The 18,039-nt window shown below is 35.0% G+C and overlaps 1 long non-coding RNA gene across 1 annotated transcript; it reads right to left on the bottom strand.

Annotated features, from left to right (window-relative positions):
• Positions 1-4,580: 4,580 nt before the first annotated feature.
• Positions 4,581-6,553, bottom strand: LOC128920251 (uncharacterized). Its single transcript, XR_008470359.1, has 5 exons — positions 6,429-6,553; positions 6,196-6,318; positions 5,677-6,139; positions 5,457-5,616; positions 4,581-5,406 (listed from the first exon to the last, which is right to left on the bottom strand). It is a non-coding gene; the product is annotated as an uncharacterized LOC128920251 (long non-coding RNA).
• Between the last annotated feature and the right edge of the window lie 11,486 nt (positions 6,554-18,039).

Below are 18,039 nucleotides of genomic sequence, written 5' to 3'. Positions count from 1 at the left end.
CGACTGAGAATGCTCACTCACAAAACGCTTCACAAATCTATTCTATTCTCACTGCCATTGCAGATTTATAAATCAGCTGTTTTAGACTCATATAGATATGAATGTACTTCTAGCTAGCTAGCTACTACTGTGAAACTATGAAAACACAAATTATTATTACACAATACTCTTTTCCATCCGAGTGATTTGTATAATTCTCGGTATAAAGAAATTATTTTTATTCGCAATATGAATTTCTGATAGTACATAGAATTACATCTATATTATTTTCATCCAGAAATCGTATAATCTCCATTCAGCATTACATATACAAATGGTTAGTATGTTCACTTTTTACTTAACACGGTTTGGAGCATTTGGTGTTTTGTTTTGATCAAATCTTGGATCATGTTTCGTATACCATACTACAAATGGGTCATTCATTGTGTAAGATTTAAAATCATAGCTTCAATACCTCCATTTGGTGTGTTTTGCGGCAGTTGTATTTGTACAGAGTTGCAGATAGGCTGCTTTCGTAAACGCAATATGCAATGCATACATGTAATGCACAATATTCCTAAACGTCAATGCATTATTTTAGGCAAAGTATTGAATTCATAAATCAGTGGTCGGCACGAGAGGAATTGTGACTGTGTAGGTGAGCACGAAATAAAGAATACCCAGTGAGAACTCTGTAGCCTAACATTTTAAGAATGTTTTTAATTTTTTCATAAAACATGAATTTGTGTGCTGATTTATTCATTTTTTATTTTATTATTAAAACAAATATATTAGATCATAAAAGCCTTATTTTTACTGTCTTTAAACAGTCTAATCCATAAATATAATACATTACATCAAACGACATTCATAACAGTAAGGCATTTCGCGCAGGACACTTATGCAAAGTGCCACAGCCATGCGCGATGTTCATTCGTTGCTGGCTCGACAACGACTGAATGAAAGAGCGTAAGCGTAAGTGTGATGTGAAGTCGGCACAATTGTGCCAAGCAGTGCCGACCACTGTCATAAATACATAACAGCCCTATTCCATGCGCACGAGTTGTCAAATTGTGCATGAGTTTTATTTTACATGCATTGGAATAAAAAGAAATGAATGAAATAATTAATAGAGAAAAAAAGAAATATTTATCAATATTAGGGTCCCGCCGATAAATATTAATATATTATTATTAAAATACGTTAATTATGATTTAAATTTTATTGTTATTCCAATATAATTTTATTTGAAGTAATAAACATGGAAGTTTCTGCCAAAGTAAAAAAAAAATCTAACGCACCCAATAATAAATTATACATCCAAAAAATAATTGAGTATCACAAAAAACTTTAACTTTTTAAGGTAGTGCATTGGGACATTCATAAACGTCATATAAATGCATTGAATATTTTGGCAAAGAATGGAAGTAATGCATAAATGCTTTGCATGGCATGGGTATCTGTTTTAAAAATGTATCATCATATTTTTGGTAGATTCTGTTTTACATGATGATGAAAACAATAATGAAGATGAAAACGAACAATGAAGAGAGGATTGAAGCAGAAATAAATCATATAACGCAAGTCTTATTTGTCAAGGTTTACAAAAGGTAACTAAAATAGTAAAATATTTTCTAAACCCATGATCCAAATGAAATACGATTTATGTATATAGATTGTATATTGATTGATTTATATATATATAAATAATGTTTTGTCACGGGGACTTATAGTTTATTTTTGTCTCAATTTTATTGTAACTAAACTAAGATTTGCTTGTTCTCGAATTAATCGAATCATTTAGGGTAGGGTTTGGTTTAAACTAAATTTTTTTGTGCAGGGCTGCAAAAAATACCTACTTTTATTTCTACAATTAGTGCATAAATAAATTATTAAATACAAAACCGTGTTTATTTCTTTTATTTTGTATATTTGGTTGCGCAAAGCCCTGAGAAAGAAGATTGCTGTTATTTGATACATTTAACCTTCCACATGTTACCGTTTTCAATGTTTATTACTGTTCTATCTTAATTGGAAATGATTATTTCCATTTTGCCAATTATTTATACCAATACTCTTTTATATTCAGACCAGTTGGAATTTCACTCAACTATAACACAGCTAATGGCATGATTATGTCATGACAACATTATTACCAGTAGTATGAAATCTATTTCTGTTCAATTTCCCAATCCATTCATTGTTCTATTTTTCGTATAATTTTTTAACTTTTCAATAGACTTTTTATCACAATTCTTTATTATAAAATCTATGGGGCTCATTTTTATTGTTCTATGAATTGTATTTCAAAAAGTATTTTCTAGGGCTAAATTATTAGTTAGAACGGATATTGACGCGGAAACATTTGTGTTTTTAATTGAGGCAGGGCCCCATTATATACAGTAGTTTTCCGAAAAAACGAACACATTAATTGTCAAGCCTGTTCGTTACATCGAATTTTTCGTTAATTCGAGTACTCACTTAGAGGTATGTTTTTCAATAAAAATGAGTTAAATATCCGTAAATTGCAGTTTAATATATTGTTTTATTAATTATTTATTAAAAAATGAAAAACCATAACAAAATAATTCTTACTTAAATACTTATACTTCTATTTGGTACTGATCAATAATTTTAAGCTTTTTTATAAAATTCAACATTTTTTCAATTTGCAAATTTTTTTTTGGAATTTTTGATTTTTTTCTCTTTCTTCATCTGTCTTCTTCATGTTGTTCGTTAAACCGAGTACTTACAAATCATCGATGTTCGTTATTTAAGGTACTCAATGTAACAAATTTGCTTGTTCGTTATAAACGGTTTTCGTTAAAACAAATATTCGTTATTTCGGAAAACTATTGTAATTTAAAATAGATATTGAAGCGAAAAAATTGTATTTTTAATTGATACATGAATGGGGCTTTATATACATATAATTATAAAAAAGCATAATTTAAATAAATTTTAGATTAATTAATTAATTAAATAGTGTTATAATTAATCTTTCTGCAGGAGTTATGCTTTGCGGTAATTTGTATTTTACTTAAAAATTAAATGTTTTATTAAATACAGTAAATATTCGAAAGTTGACTCCTGCATCCTTGTGAAATTTATAAATATTTTCGGATGCATCCTCAGTTCATTACTCAAATATTTAATATTATTTTTAATCAATGAATATTCTGTAAGATTTTTATTTGCAAATTTCAAAAACTCAGCCGTTTGCACCTCATTTCACATGACAAAAGAGGTCTTGCCGTGGACATCATAACTCACGATTGGTTCATCAAAAAACAATAAACTAAAAATATTTCGATAGTAAATGAATAAATCTAGTTAAAGAACGAAGGAAAAATGAAATGATTGAATTTTTAATTTTTGAGCACACTTTTTAGGGGAAAATTTCGCCATATATTGGGTCAAAAATGTGTGCAAAATTTGAACAAAATCGCTTAACTTTTCGAGATGTCGTGTTCACCGACCTAAAAAATTGAGTTTTGGAAAACGCGTTTAAATTTTTACATTCATACCATGACCTGTATATCTCTTAGAATATTATTTGGATTGCTTTAATATTTTTAGATAATATTCTAAACATATTGCTATTTAATAAGACAAACTATTTTTTTTTTCAAATTTTGAGATCCAAAAAACAAGTAAGGAAAGGCTAAGTTTAAACGCGTTTAAATTTTTACATTCATACACTCAGAAAAGAAACACTTTAAAGTCACTTTAAATCCAGCACAAGGAACTTTAAAATTAAAAATTTTTATGTATGAAAACCAGCCGTATTGAAAAATATTTAATCTTAAAGTTAACACTTTAAAATGTAAATTATTAATGTTAGCACTTTGAATATTAAAGTGAAAACTTTACATTTTAATATGCGCATTCTCGAATACAATATAAACACTTTTGATTTTAAAGTTCACACTTTTAACCCAATTTAAAAATGTTTGTATTTAAATTAAAAGTTAACACATTCAACCTCAAATTAAAAGCTTTAGCTTTTATTTTGAGAGTGAACACTTTCAAATGCAATTTAAAAGCTTTCACTATAAACTTTAAAGAAAACACACTATTTAAATTGTTTTTAATTCACATTTTTTTTTATTCAAACATATTTAAATTTAAATTTATTTTATATCTATGAAATAACTCATTTATAACTCATTTATAATTCATTAAATAAAATAATTTAATTCAAAATTAAAAAATAAACCATTATATTATTATATCTTTTTTAATCTTGCATATGTCTTTCCATTGTTAATTTGATGTAAATTCATAGGCAGGCTTGTGAAATGTGATATGTTAATCAGTTTAAGGCAATTTTGTTTTATACCAGTCTCGTAAGATTGAAAATGTGCATCAAATTTAATAATTTCAATATGATAACATAGAACGTAAATAATTTCACTTTCGTAAATAAAAAGTTTGATTTTATAGATACAACAATTTATCTCATTCAGTAATGCTAAAAAATTATTTTGTTTATACTCGATTCCTTTATAATGTATTATAGTCGAAACATAAACAGATTGATAGTTAATATTTTCAAAGTTCAATATTTTAGGAAAATATTATTCTTTTGTTAAGTCCTTTGTAATAAATGTTTCAGTGTTAAAAGCATGCGGAAACCCATCTTTATACTTATGTGAAAAATTTGAAAAACAAAAAGAACTTTTCATAGCCGCTGTATAAGCAGGATTTACTCGAGATGTTATATTGTTAAAATATATTTTTGCATCTTTATGTTTTGCCTCGAAACGCATTGCCCAGACAAACTTGAGAGGACCACATTTCTCAATTGCTTGTGGGTAGTGCACCAAAAAATGATGCTTAGGTTTCAAATTACCGTAAAGTAGAATATATAATTGATGATGTGCTTTAATTAAATTTGTTAACTTATCAAGATCGAAATTAGAAAACATCTGAAACATTTATACATTATTACAATCGAAAAATTTAATTTTTTTCATTCATATGTGTTAACAATGAAGTAAGATTTGAACTTTTTAAATCAAATTTTGAATCTAATTCATAAAAATACTTTTGGATAAATATCCATGGCATTTCGCAGATCTTAGTATATTTAAGATTAAACACGTGAAAGATTTTAAAGCATATATCCAAACTTTCAATAAAAGAATTTAGTTTGTACAAAGTAAATGTAAAAGGTTTTTAGATTGTCCTCAGAGTCTCCTACCACAATTATAAACGGCTGTACAGTCAATTTATTATAAAAATATTTACCGATAATTTCTTTTATTCGTATTGAGTAATCGCTAATTGTTGTTAACTGCAATACGAAGCTTTCATTAGCATCTTTAATGGTGGCTTTCTTTTTTGTATTTCCATCTACACTAAATCTTGCTGAAGGCAGCAAAACTGAATTGAGAAGAATTGTAAAAATGTAGTCTTGAAAATCTAAAAAAAAAATTATTTAGTGTTATTTTATTAATTTAACAACAACTTACCAATTTTTTTCCTCGTTTTTGCTTGGTTCAAAAGATCTATTGATTGCTGATTCCGTATGTTGGCATAGTAGTAGTTCACTATCTTGGTTTTAAAATTATCCCACTTTGTTTTTAAACGATTATCTTTTGCTGGATAAATCAAATTGAAATCTAGATTAATCTAAAAATATATAAAAACTTTTATATCCTTGAATTTTGTGTTAAAGTTCTTTTTAAATACCAGAAATGGTGCTCTGGAGGCTTTTAAAATTGGCCACTCTTGCAAAAATCAGAATTCGAAAGCTTTGCCAAATCCTTTTTCCGAAATGTAAATGTTTTTTTGCCATTTGTCAATAACCTCATCCCAATTATTGATATCTTTTTGAAGCGAAGGTTTTAAACATAACGACAGCGTTTCGTCAACTTCAACATTTTCGTCTACTAATAGATCACGTACTTCACTCGAAAAAGATATATCGTTTTTAATAATACCTGGGACTCTTTTTAATTGGGAAATAAACCAATTATTTCTTCCACAAAACAGCAAAGTGTTCTGGTCTAAGCTTTGTCTTTGTTAACATGACATCTTCTAAAATTATTTTAATGAGGGCATCGCGTTGCTTATTCGTAAAACATGCCCATTCCTCATAATATTGAATAAGTTGTTTTCCGGCTGAGTTATCGTTTAAAAATGTTGAAAGGGGCTGCAAAGAAATTTATCATAAAATTTAATACAAAACCTTTTACTGTATATTCTTACCTGTGATCCAAATGCGTTTCTTATTGAATTATTTGAAGAACAAGGTGAATCTTTGTGACGGTTTTTTTCTAGCCAACCAACAACTTTTGAAGTCTGGCTCAACGTTTCGTCTTCTATTCCAAACTGAAAAAATAAGTTTGCTGAATTATAAACGTAGTAATATTCAAATGGTAATTGTATCTATGTACGTGCTTAACGTCGCAAATAAGCTTCAAAATTAATATTATATTTACCTTTCACTTGCGCCAGAAAAACAACTTTTCTCTAAACTCTGCTCGAAGACCAATATTTTTTACTGCTTCCGCAATGTCTTCTTTTGACAAATATTTTAAACTTTGAAAAGTTATTCCAGCATCTAAGGAACATTAATAATAATGCATAAGTGTTAATATTGCCGAAGAATTTTTACTTACTTTATTTGAAATAAAAATTTTTACTTTTAAATTAAAAGTAAACAATTAAAAACTGATAAGGTGCATGCATCAGCTTCTTTGTAGAATATGGTCGGAGGAAAGCATGCCTGACGATTGGAATCTTAGTGTGCTCTGCCCAATCCATAAGAAGGGAGACCCCACAATCTGCACCAACTACCGTGGTATAAGTCTCCTCAATATCGCATATAAGGTTTTGTCGAGCGTATTGTGTGAAAGACTAAAGCCCACCGTCAACGAACTGATTGGACCTTATCAGTGTGGCTTTAGACCTGGAAAATCCACAATGGACCAGATATTCACCATGCGCCAAATCTTGGAAAAGACCCGAGAGAGAAGAATCGATACTCACCATCTTTTTATCGATTTTAAAGCTGCCTTCGATAGCACGAAAAGGAGCTGCCTTTATGCCGCGATGTCTGAATTTGGTATCCCTGCAAAACTAATACGGCTATGTAAGCTGACGTTGAGCAACACCAAAAGCTCCGTCAGGATCGGGAAGGACCTCTCCGAGCAGTTCGATACCAAACGAGGCTTCAGACAGGGTGACTCACTATCGTGCGACTTCTTCAATCTATTGCTGGAAAAAATAATACGAGCTGCAGAACTAAATAGAGAGGGTACAATCTTCTACAAGAGTGTACAGCTCCTGGCGTATGCCGATGATATTGATATCATTGGAAACAACACCCGCGCCGTTTGTTCTGCGTTTTCCAGACTAGATAAAGAAGCGAAGCGTATGGGTCTGGTGGTGAATGAGGACAAGACGAAATATCTCCTGTCATCAAACAAACAGTCAGCGCACTCGCGTCTTGGCTCCCACGTCACTGTTGACAGTCATAACTTTGAAGTTGTAGATAATTTCGTTTATCTGGGAACCAGCATTAACAACACCAACAATGTCAGCCTTGAAATCCAACGCAGAATCACTCTTGCCAACAGGTGCTACTTTGGATTGAGTAGGCAATTGAAAAGTAAAGTCCTCTCTCGACGAACGAAAATCAAACTCTATAAGTCGCTCATTATTCCCGTCCTGATGTATGGCGCTGAAGCGTGGACGATGACAACATCCGATGAGACGACTCTTGGGGGTTTCGAGAGAAAGGTTTTGCGCAAGATTTATGGTCCTCTAAACATTGGCAACGGCGAATACCGCAGGCGATGGAACGATGAGCTGTACGATTTATACGGCGACATTGACATAGTTCAGCGAATAAAAAGACAGCGGCTACGCTGGCTAGGTCATGTTGTACGGATGAAAGAAAACACTCCAGCTCTGAAAGTATTCGATGCAGTACCCGCTGGAGGAAGCCGCGGAAGAGGACGACCTCCACTCCGGTGGAAAGACCAAGTGCAAAGTGACCCGGCTTCACTTGGTGTTTCCAGTTGGCGCCAAAAAGCAAAAAGGAGGAATGAGTGGCGCGCTCTGGTGGATTCGGCTATAATCGCTTAAAGCGGTTCCTACGCCAAATATATATATATATAAACAATTAAAAAACTTAAAATTAGCACTTTTACAAAATACTTTTTTTTGTGTTCCCCATAAAGAACCTATAGACTGAGACAATTTAATTTTAAAGCGCACTTTTTTTCTCAGTGTACTGATGTGGCCTGATGGGCGAAACTTCCTAAGGGTATATCTCATTTAATATTATTCGGATTGCTTTGATATTTTTGGATAATATTCTAAACAAGTTGCTATTTAATAAGACAAACTATTTTTTTTAAATTTTGAAATCCACCTAACCCTTTAATTGAGGCAGGAAGCGCCGTACATAATTATAAAAATAATCATAATTTAAATAAATAAATTAAAAACAACGCCAATCACAAATTAAAAACATAGTGTTATAATCAATCTTTCCGCAGGAGTTATGCTTTCTTGGTAGTTTGTATTTAGCTTAAAAATTGAATGTTTTACATTTGAATTTTGTGATATTTACGTTTTGTTTTATTGCAATGCACACCAAGCGAGACAAAAATACAAAATTGGTTGTCAAGCCGCATTGTGGTGCGCTTGATGTGGATTAGAGCACAACATGTTTTTGTGTTTTTTTAGTCAAAAACGTTTTTGACTATTCCGGTGTGGGTTCACCCTAAGACTTCATTCTCCTTATAGTGTTTCTTCTTCTTCATTGAAATATATAGGCATTATTGCATTAGGGTTGCTGTTGCAGCCACTCTCACACAACATCGTTTACCGAAAAATTATGAAGTGCTATAACTAAGCCCAAGAAATTGAATATTTTTAACATACATCTGAGAAAATGCATAATTAATGATTATGAGTAAATGTATATATGGTTCTATTTGTCGATGTACAATTTACAAGAAAGTTTACTCAAGAACAAGAAAGTATCTCACTGTATGATTATTGAACAAAACTTTTTAAATTAATGAATGATATCAACCACAACAAAGTGTTTTCATTAAATATACCGTTAATATCTAAGTTATGCAATTTGTTGTTGAAAATTTTTCATGAATCTTACTGTTCAGGAACACTGTTTTTGCAATGCAAAAAACGACCAACTTGTTTTTTTCTTCAAAGCACGGTGTTGTAATATTGTAAACAAAACAAGTAAGGAAGGGCTAAGTTCACGTGTAACCGAACATTTTATACTCTCGCAATTTATTTATTTAACTTTATTTATATTATATAATACACAATTTGACCCAAATATTCGTCATATATATTGTATAAAGTCCATTGAAAGTTGGAAACCCTAATATTAGGTTAGAAGCACCGAGGTCCTCATGTTCGATATATGGGGCCTTGAAAACCTATGGTTCGATTTCGGCGATTTTTAGAATGGGGCTTCCACACTATTAACATAGTATTTGTGCAAAGTTCTGCACCGATATCTTCACTAGTACTTACTTTATATATTGTAAAGTAAACGATTCAGATTGTCTTCAAAGTTCTGGTATATAGGAAGTAGACGTGGTTGTGAAGCGATTTGGCCTATTTTCACAACATATCATTGGGATGTAAGGAAACTATTACAAACCAAGTTTCATTGAAATCTGTCGAGTAGTTCCTCAGATATGGTTTTTGACCCATAAGTGGGCGACGCCACGCCCATTTTCCATTTTGTAAAAAAATCTGAGTGCAGCTTTTATCTTCCATTTCTTATGTGAAATTTAGTGTTTCTGACGTTTTTCTTTAATGAGTTAACCCACTTTTAGTAATTTTCAACCTAACTTTTGTATGGGAGGTGGGCGTGGTTATGATCCGATTTCATTCATTTTTGAACTGTATTAGGAAGTGGCTAAAAAAACGACTGCAGAAAGTTTGGTTTATATAGCTCTATTGGTTTGCGAGATATGTACAAAAAACTTAGTAGGGGGCGGGGCCACGCCCACTTCCCTAAAAAAATTACATCCAAATATGCCCCTTCATAGTACGATCCTTCATACAAAATTTTATTTCCATAGCTTTATTTATGGCTTAGTTATGGCACTTTATGTGTTTTCGGTTTTCGCCATTTTGTGGGCGTGGCAGTGGTCCGATTTTGCTCATTTTCGAAAGCAACCTTCCTCTGGTGCCAAGAAATAAGTGTGTCAAGTTTCATCAAGATATCTTAATTTTTACTCAAGTTACAGCTTGCACAGACGGACGGACGGACAGACAGACATTCGGATTTGAACTCCACTCTTCACCCTGATCACTTTGGTATATATAACCCTATATCTAACTCGTTTAGTTTTGGGTGTTACAAACAACCGTTATGTGAACAAAACTATAATACTCTCTTTAGCAACATTTGTTGCGAGAGTATAAAAATCACATATCATTCTGAAAACTATAGTGCTATCACAAACATAACATAACCTAAAAAAAAATTAAATAGTATTTACTTACCTATTTCCAGACTTCTTAAAAAATTTGTTTCCATGAATTCCATCAATATTATATTATTGGATAACATCGTCCGTCAATATCTCTTCACGATTTTTATACTCTCGCAACCTGTTGCACAGAGTATCATAGTTTTGTTCACATAACGGTTGTTTGTGTCACCAAGAAATATAAGAGTTAGATATGGGGTTATATATACATAAATTATCAGGATGACGAGTAGATTTGAAATCCGGATGTCTGTCCGTCTGTCCGTCTGTCCGTGCAAGCGATAACTTGAGTAAAAATTAAGCTATCTTAATGAAACTTGGAACACATGTTCCTTAGCACCCTGAGGAGGTTGCTTTCGAAAATGGGCAAAATCGGTCCACTGCCACGCCCACAAAATGGAGGAAACCGAAAACCTATACAGTGCCATAACTAAGCCATAAATAAAGTTATGAAAATGAAATTTGGAACATAGGATCCCATTAGGGAGGGGCACATTTGGATGTAATTTTTTTGGAAAAGTGGGCGTGACCCCGCCCCCAAATAGGTTTTTTGTATATAACTCGCAAACCAATAAAGCTATATAAGCCAAACTTTCTGCAGTCGTTTCTTTTAGCCATTTCCTTATACAGTCCAAAAATGAAAGAAATCGGATAATAACCACGCCCACCTCTCATACAAAGGTTAGGTTGAAAATTACTAAAAGTGGGTTAACTCATTAAAGAAAAACGTCAGAAACACTAAATTTCACATAAGAAATGGAAGATAAAAGCTGCACTCAGATTTTTTTACAAAATGGAAAATGGGCGTGGCGTCGCCCACTTATGGGTCAAAAACCATATCTCAGGAACTGCTCGACAGATTTCAATGAAACTTTGTTTGTAATAGTTTCCTTACATCCCAATGATATGTTGTGAAAATAGGCCAAATCGCTTCACAACCACGCCTAGTGTAGCAAAATTAGTAGCGCAGTGAACACGAAGCCGATTTCATACACCTAAAAAAACTATCGAAATGGGAACACGTTGTCGGTAAGTATGATATTTAATAAAGTGTCACCGATATATGTGAAAATAGTGTTTTGTATATTTTGATAGTGTTTGAAATTTTGTGCTTGATTTGTTGACTGTATTTGTAGCTTTTTTTTCTTCTTGTGTAGCTGTGACATATATGTCACGTTCGCGGGTTCACCTTATGAATTGTATAACTATATATAATATACATATTTATGTGCGTGTTCTTCCGTTATTAGGGCAAAACTAACTGTTGAAGAAGTTTGCGCAGTTTTGGACGAATTGACAAATAATGAAGAAGAAGAGGTGGAAGCTATATATATAGAGGCTCCTGACGCGGGTGTTCTTTCAGGTGATGATTCGGCAGATGAAGACGGCGGTACTTTGGAAAACTCGTCACATACACAGCTTGACGAGGATTGTGAAATTGTTACAAGAAAAAATACCGACTTTGATATGGACACGGTTGTAAACAATTTATTAGAGGCAAACCGTTGAGATTTGGTTATAAAATGTGGTGTCTAAATACGCCTTCCGGTTATCCTCTAAACTTCGAGATGTATCAGGCAAAAAACCCTAGGACGAACGAAGAGTACGCTGCAAACTATGGAAAGAACGCTGCTCCGTTGTTTTCAATGATCGATGAATTCAATGAAACGTGGATGCCACTTCCATTTCAATTTTTTTTTTCGATAATCTCTTCACTTCAATACCTGTTTTGGTTGGATTAAAAAAAATGGGATATGAGGGAACTGGAACAATTTGGCAAAATTCAATACAAATCTCTTGCCCTTTGCCACTGAAGAATAAGTTGAAAAAAAGGGAACGTGGTTATATGGTTAGTTCCCGGATTTCTGAATGCGATATTACAGCCACGAAATGGGTAGACAATGCAGTAGTTTCCGTTGCATCAACTTTATTTGGGAAGGAACCGGTAGGGACAGCTGGAAGATTCTCTAGGGCAGAACATGCTCGAATTCAGGTTCAAGTCCCCAATGCTATCGTAATGTATAATAAGAATATGGGCGGAACAGACCGTATGGACCAAAACGTTAACGCTTACAGGATTGGAGCTAGAGGGAAGAAGTGGTGGTTCTCAATTTTTACCTGGTTGGTTGATGTCTCCATTCAAAATGCTTGGCTCTTACATAGAAAAGGCGGACACGGGCTAACCCAGCTACAGTTTAGAAGAACCATTGCTAATCACTTTTGTCGTACTTATGGACAAGTCCGAGGACCAAGGGGATTTAGACGTCCGGATTCGCAGATTGAGCTTGATGCTAGATATGACCTAATTGGCCATTTCATAGTTAGAAATCCTACCAGGAGACGCTGTGCTAGAAACAACTGCGAGCGATCAATAAACACCAAATGTGTAAAGTGTGACGGAGGTTTGTGTGTGGATTGTTTCTACAACTTTCACTTTAGACCAGTTTGAGTTTTCTTTCTCAACCAAAAATTGATGAATTTTCAAACGTTTGTACTTGTTTCGTTTTCTTTTTGTAAACTTTATAATTAAAATAATAAAATTGATGAATTAAATCCAATGGAAATGTTTATTTACATGTTAGTATCAAACATTGTATTACATAACAGAAACCCGCGAGCGTTACACATATGTCACGGGTCGTGCAGACCCCCCCGGATAGGGGTCGAAACTTTTGTTTGTAATTTTGTGTACATATCAACCCTTGTAGTTCCACACAAAGTTTGGTTCCTCTATCTTTGCTATTTAGCTTTCGCGTTTAATGGGTTAAGCTCGTCTCCAAACGGATGTCTGTTAGCTACCCAGAGGATACTTGGTCTAAGACCGGAAGTCGTGAGCTGCTTGGGCCACTTGTAAAAGAATCGTTCCTGGCCACTCCCAAGTGAATGACAGTCAGAAACTTTCCTCACATACGTGAACTTCTACATATGACTCCATCCTCCACGCATATGCAAACGCTAAAAGAAAGAGGCCGAAATGCGTGAGTATGAAAAACTTGAAAAGCTGGAAGACATGGGATAGACAATTTTATGAAAAGATGAGGCGATTTACAGAAGGTTTCAAGACCGGAGCATTATCATGTAGGGACCGAGGAGGTAATCTGGTAACGGATGTCCAGAGCATACTGGGGTTATGGAGGGAACACTTCTCCGAGCTGCTGAATGGCAGTGAAAGTACAACGCCAGGAGATGGCGAACCCTATTCCCCAATCGATGACGATGGAATAGATGTTCCATTACCCGACCATGAAGAAATTCGAACAGCAATTACCCGCTTGAAGAACAACAAAGCGGCGGGGGCCGATGGATTACCGGCCGATCTATTTAAATATGGCGGCGAAGAACTGATAAGGTGCATCTTTGTAGAATATGGTCGGAAGAAAGCATGCCTGACGATTGGAATCTCAAAGTGCTCTGCCCAATCCATAAAAAGGGAGACCCAACAATTGGCGCCAATTACCGTGGGATAAGCTTCCTCAACATTGCATACAAGGTCCTGATGAGCGTATTGCGTGAAACACTAAAGCCCACCATCAACGTGTGGCTTTAGAACTGGAAAATTAACAACAGACCAGATATTCACCATGCGCCAAATTTTGGAGAAGACCCGAGAGAGAAGAATCGACATTCACCACCTTTTTAGATTTTAAAGCTGCCTTCGCCAGCACGAAAATGAGCTGCCTCTATGCCGTCATGTCTGAATTTGTCTTAAGGACGAGACGAAATAACTCCTGTCATCAAACAAACAGTCAGTGCAGTCGCGTATTGGTTCCCAGGCACTGTTGACAATCATAACTTTGAAGTTGTTGATAATTTCGTTTATCTGGGAACCAGCATTAACAACACCAACAATGTCAGCATCGAAATCCAACACAGAATCACTCTTGTCAACAGGTGCTACTTTGGACTGAGTAGGTAATTTAAAAGTAAAGTCCTCTATCGACGAACCAAAATCAAACTCTATAAGTCGCTCATTATTCCCGTCCTGATGGATGGCGCAGAAGACAACATCAGATGAATCGCGCTGATACAACAGAATCTTCGGATGAGTGTGAAACAGAATACTCGTTTGATATTTGGAACCAGAATAAACATTTGGTCCACCAAAAGGTGAAATGTAAGCTGTCAAATTTATCTACAATTACAGGGACGGAAGGTTGAAGAGAAAGTGTATCTCGGCTGTTACCCCTACCAATCAGAAGCCAATAGAGTTTGGGTTGACATGAATACTGTGTTTCCGGAGTTGTATAAATAGGCTTATTAATATTTACACATTGTGGCCACTTCATTGCCGAGTAAACGACCGTTTTCTAAACCCAGGGCAACTATCACGCAGAAGTAAAATCGAAAAGAAATGACAGTGAAAAAACTTCCCATGTCGTTGTTTTGAAATTCTGTTATTTATTAAGAAAAAACTTTAACAGACATATAACGCCTAGTGAAATAAAATGTATCAACTTAAGACGTACTACATTTCATTTTTTTATGCTTCTGCTTCTGTATCCCTTAGCTTTTCACACTAAATTTAAAAAAAGTTAAAAAACACATCGATGTTTTAATGGCCGATGTTTTTGATTTCGATGGGTTTTGAAGAAACATCAATACATCTAACCATCGATGTTTCATTTCACGATGTTTGCATCCCTAGGAAGAGGACGACCTCCACTCCGATGGAAGGATCAAGTGGAAAATGACATGGCTTCACATGGTGCTTCCAGTTGACGCCAAAAAGCAAAAAGGAGAAACGAGTGACACGCTCTGGTGGATCTAGGATATGTTACGACCCGATTTTAATAATTTTTAGAACAGAGACACACTATTAGAAGAAAACAATTTCTTATGAATTACATAAAATTAAATTTACCCATATTTTCGGTTAAAATTTACTCTTAGGCGCTGAGTTCAACATGTTCGATATCTGGGGCCTCCAAAAGTTATAGTACGTTTTCGACAATTTTTTCACAAGTCAAACCAGAGATGATATGCACTGTTTGTGTAAAGTTTTATTCCGCTATATTCATTGGTTCCTTATGTATACATTATAAAGTGAAGGAATCAGATGGAATTCAAAACTGAGTTATAATGAAAGTAGTCGTGGTTGTGAAACGATTTCGCCCTTTTTTTATCCGTGTTATCAGGGTGTCAAGAAAATATTATATACCGAATTGAAATCTGTCGAGTAGTTCCTGAGATATGGTTTTTGACCCATAAATGAGCGATGCCACGCCCATTTTTCTTTTTGTAAAAAGATCTGAGTGCAGCTTTGTTCTTCTATTTCTTCTGTAAAATTTAGTGTATTTGACGTTTTTCGTTAGTAAGTTAACCCACTTTTAGTAATTTTCAACCTAACCTTTGTATGGGAGGTGGGCGTGGGCCGATTTCAACTATTTTCGTGGTGTGTGGTGGGGTACGTAAGAGAACCGACTGCAGAAAGTTTGGTTTATATAGCTCCATTGTTTTGCGAGATATATATAAATAACCGATTTAGGGGCGGGACCACGCCCACTTCCCCAAAAAAATTACATCCAAATATGCCCATTTATAGTGCGATCCTTTACTCCAAATTTTTTATAACTTTATTTATGGCTTCTTCTTCTTGACTGGCGTAGACACCGCTTACGCGGCTATAGCCGAGTCCACAACAGCGCGCCACGTATCCCTCCTTCTGGCAGTTTGGCGCCAATTGGTTATACCAAGCGAAGCCAGGTCCCTCTCCACCTGGTCCTTCCATCGGAGTGGAGGTCTCCCTTTTCCTCGGCTTCCCCCAGCGGGTACTGCATCGAATACTTTCAGAGCTGGAGCACTTTCATCCATTCGAACAACATGACCTAGCCAGCGTAGCCGCTGTCTTTTTATTCGCTGGACTATGTCTTTGTCGTCGAATAACACATACAGCTCATCGTTCCATCGTCTGCGGTATTCGCCGTTGTTTAAGGGACCATAAATCTTCCACAAAACCTTTCTCTCGAAAACTCCTAGTGCCGTCTCATCGGATGTTGACATCGTCCACGCTTCTGCATCATAAAGCATGACGGGAATAATGAGAAAGTTGTAGAGTTTGGTTTTTGTTCGTCGAGAGAGGACTTTACTTTTCAATTACCTAGTCACTTCGTAGTAGGATTTCTAGGCTGACCATTGTTGGTGTTGTTGATGCTGGTTCCCATGTAAACGGGACTATCTACGATTTCAATGTTATGACTGTCAACAGTGACGTGGAAGCTAAGACGGGAATGCGCTGACTATTTGTTTGATGATAGGACAAAACGATGTGTTCATTCACCACCAAACATATTCGCTTCGCTTCCTTATTCAGCCCAAAAAAAACAGAACTAACGGCGCGATTGTTGCTTCCAATGATATCAATATCTTCGGCGTACAGCTCTTCACTCGTATAGAATACATATTATACATTCTCTATTCAGCTCTGCAGCTCGTATTATTTTTGCGAATTGTAGTTTTTGTAAAAATCTGTACACTGTATATTTAGTTCTGCGGTTCTTATTATTTTCTCCAGCATCAGGATAATGCAAAAATCCAGTTTACATAGCCCTGTAAGCTTTGCAGTGATGACGGTAATTGTCGCAGATTATGGGGTTTCCTTCTTTGTAGTTTGGATAGATCACACTTGGGTTCCAATCGTCGGCCGACCATATTCTGCAAAGAAGATGATGCAGGCATCAGTTCTTCGCTGCCGTATTCGTATAGCATTGGAACAGCAGTTACCATTGCCATTGATTAGAGAATCGGGTTCGCCATCTCCTGTTGTAGCACTTTCACTGCAACTCATCAAGTTGGAGAAGTGTTCCCCCCATAATCTCAAAAGGGCCTGGACATTAGTGACCAGATTACCTCCTTGGCTCCGGTCTTGAAACATTCTGTAAGTCGCCGTATATTTTCATCATATCTCGACCATTACCCATGGCGGACATCTTTTCAAGATCTTCATACTCACTTACGTATACAAATGCGCGTCACTTCTCTACATATTTAGCTGTTGGTATCTATCCCACCCAACACGTGTTATGGTCGATCGCTTCCTTTCAACTGCGTAACGGCATTTTTCGTCGTATCAGTTCATTTTTTGGCTTTGCCGAAATCCTATTGTTTTGGCTGCAGCGGTACGCAGAGGGTTTGAGATGTCGTTCCACAGTTCCCTTGTATCGATATACTAATGTTCCCAGAGAGCAGCAGTGCAAGTCAAGAAGAAAATAGCTTCCTGTCTTTTGTGATTGCAGCTTGTCGATGTTGAAATTCCTTCTGTTTTTTTTCACGGGCGTTCTTTTCTGTACAAAGTTGCTAGCAACGAAGTTACTAAGAGAGTATTATAATTTTGTTCATATAACGGTTGTTTGTAACACCTAAAACTAAAAGAGTTAGATATAGAGTCATATACAGTAAAAGCTCTTTATTCGCGGGATATATGTTCCATAAATATGCCGCGAATACAGAAACCGTGAATACGGGATGGTAATTTATATGGGATTATAGGGGATATGTTCCTAGGTGACAAAAAAAAATTTGTTTTTTTTATATAAAAAAAATTATTTGTATATAAAAAAAAGAA

This window comes from Zeugodacus cucurbitae, chromosome 3 (genome assembly GCF_028554725.1).
Source record: "Zeugodacus cucurbitae isolate PBARC_wt_2022May chromosome 3, idZeuCucr1.2, whole genome shotgun sequence".
In the NCBI taxonomy this organism is placed as follows: Eukaryota; Metazoa; Arthropoda; class Insecta; order Diptera; family Tephritidae; genus Zeugodacus; species Zeugodacus cucurbitae.
Note: the sequence above shows the minus strand (reverse complement) of the source record. Positions and strands in the feature narration are given on the sequence as shown.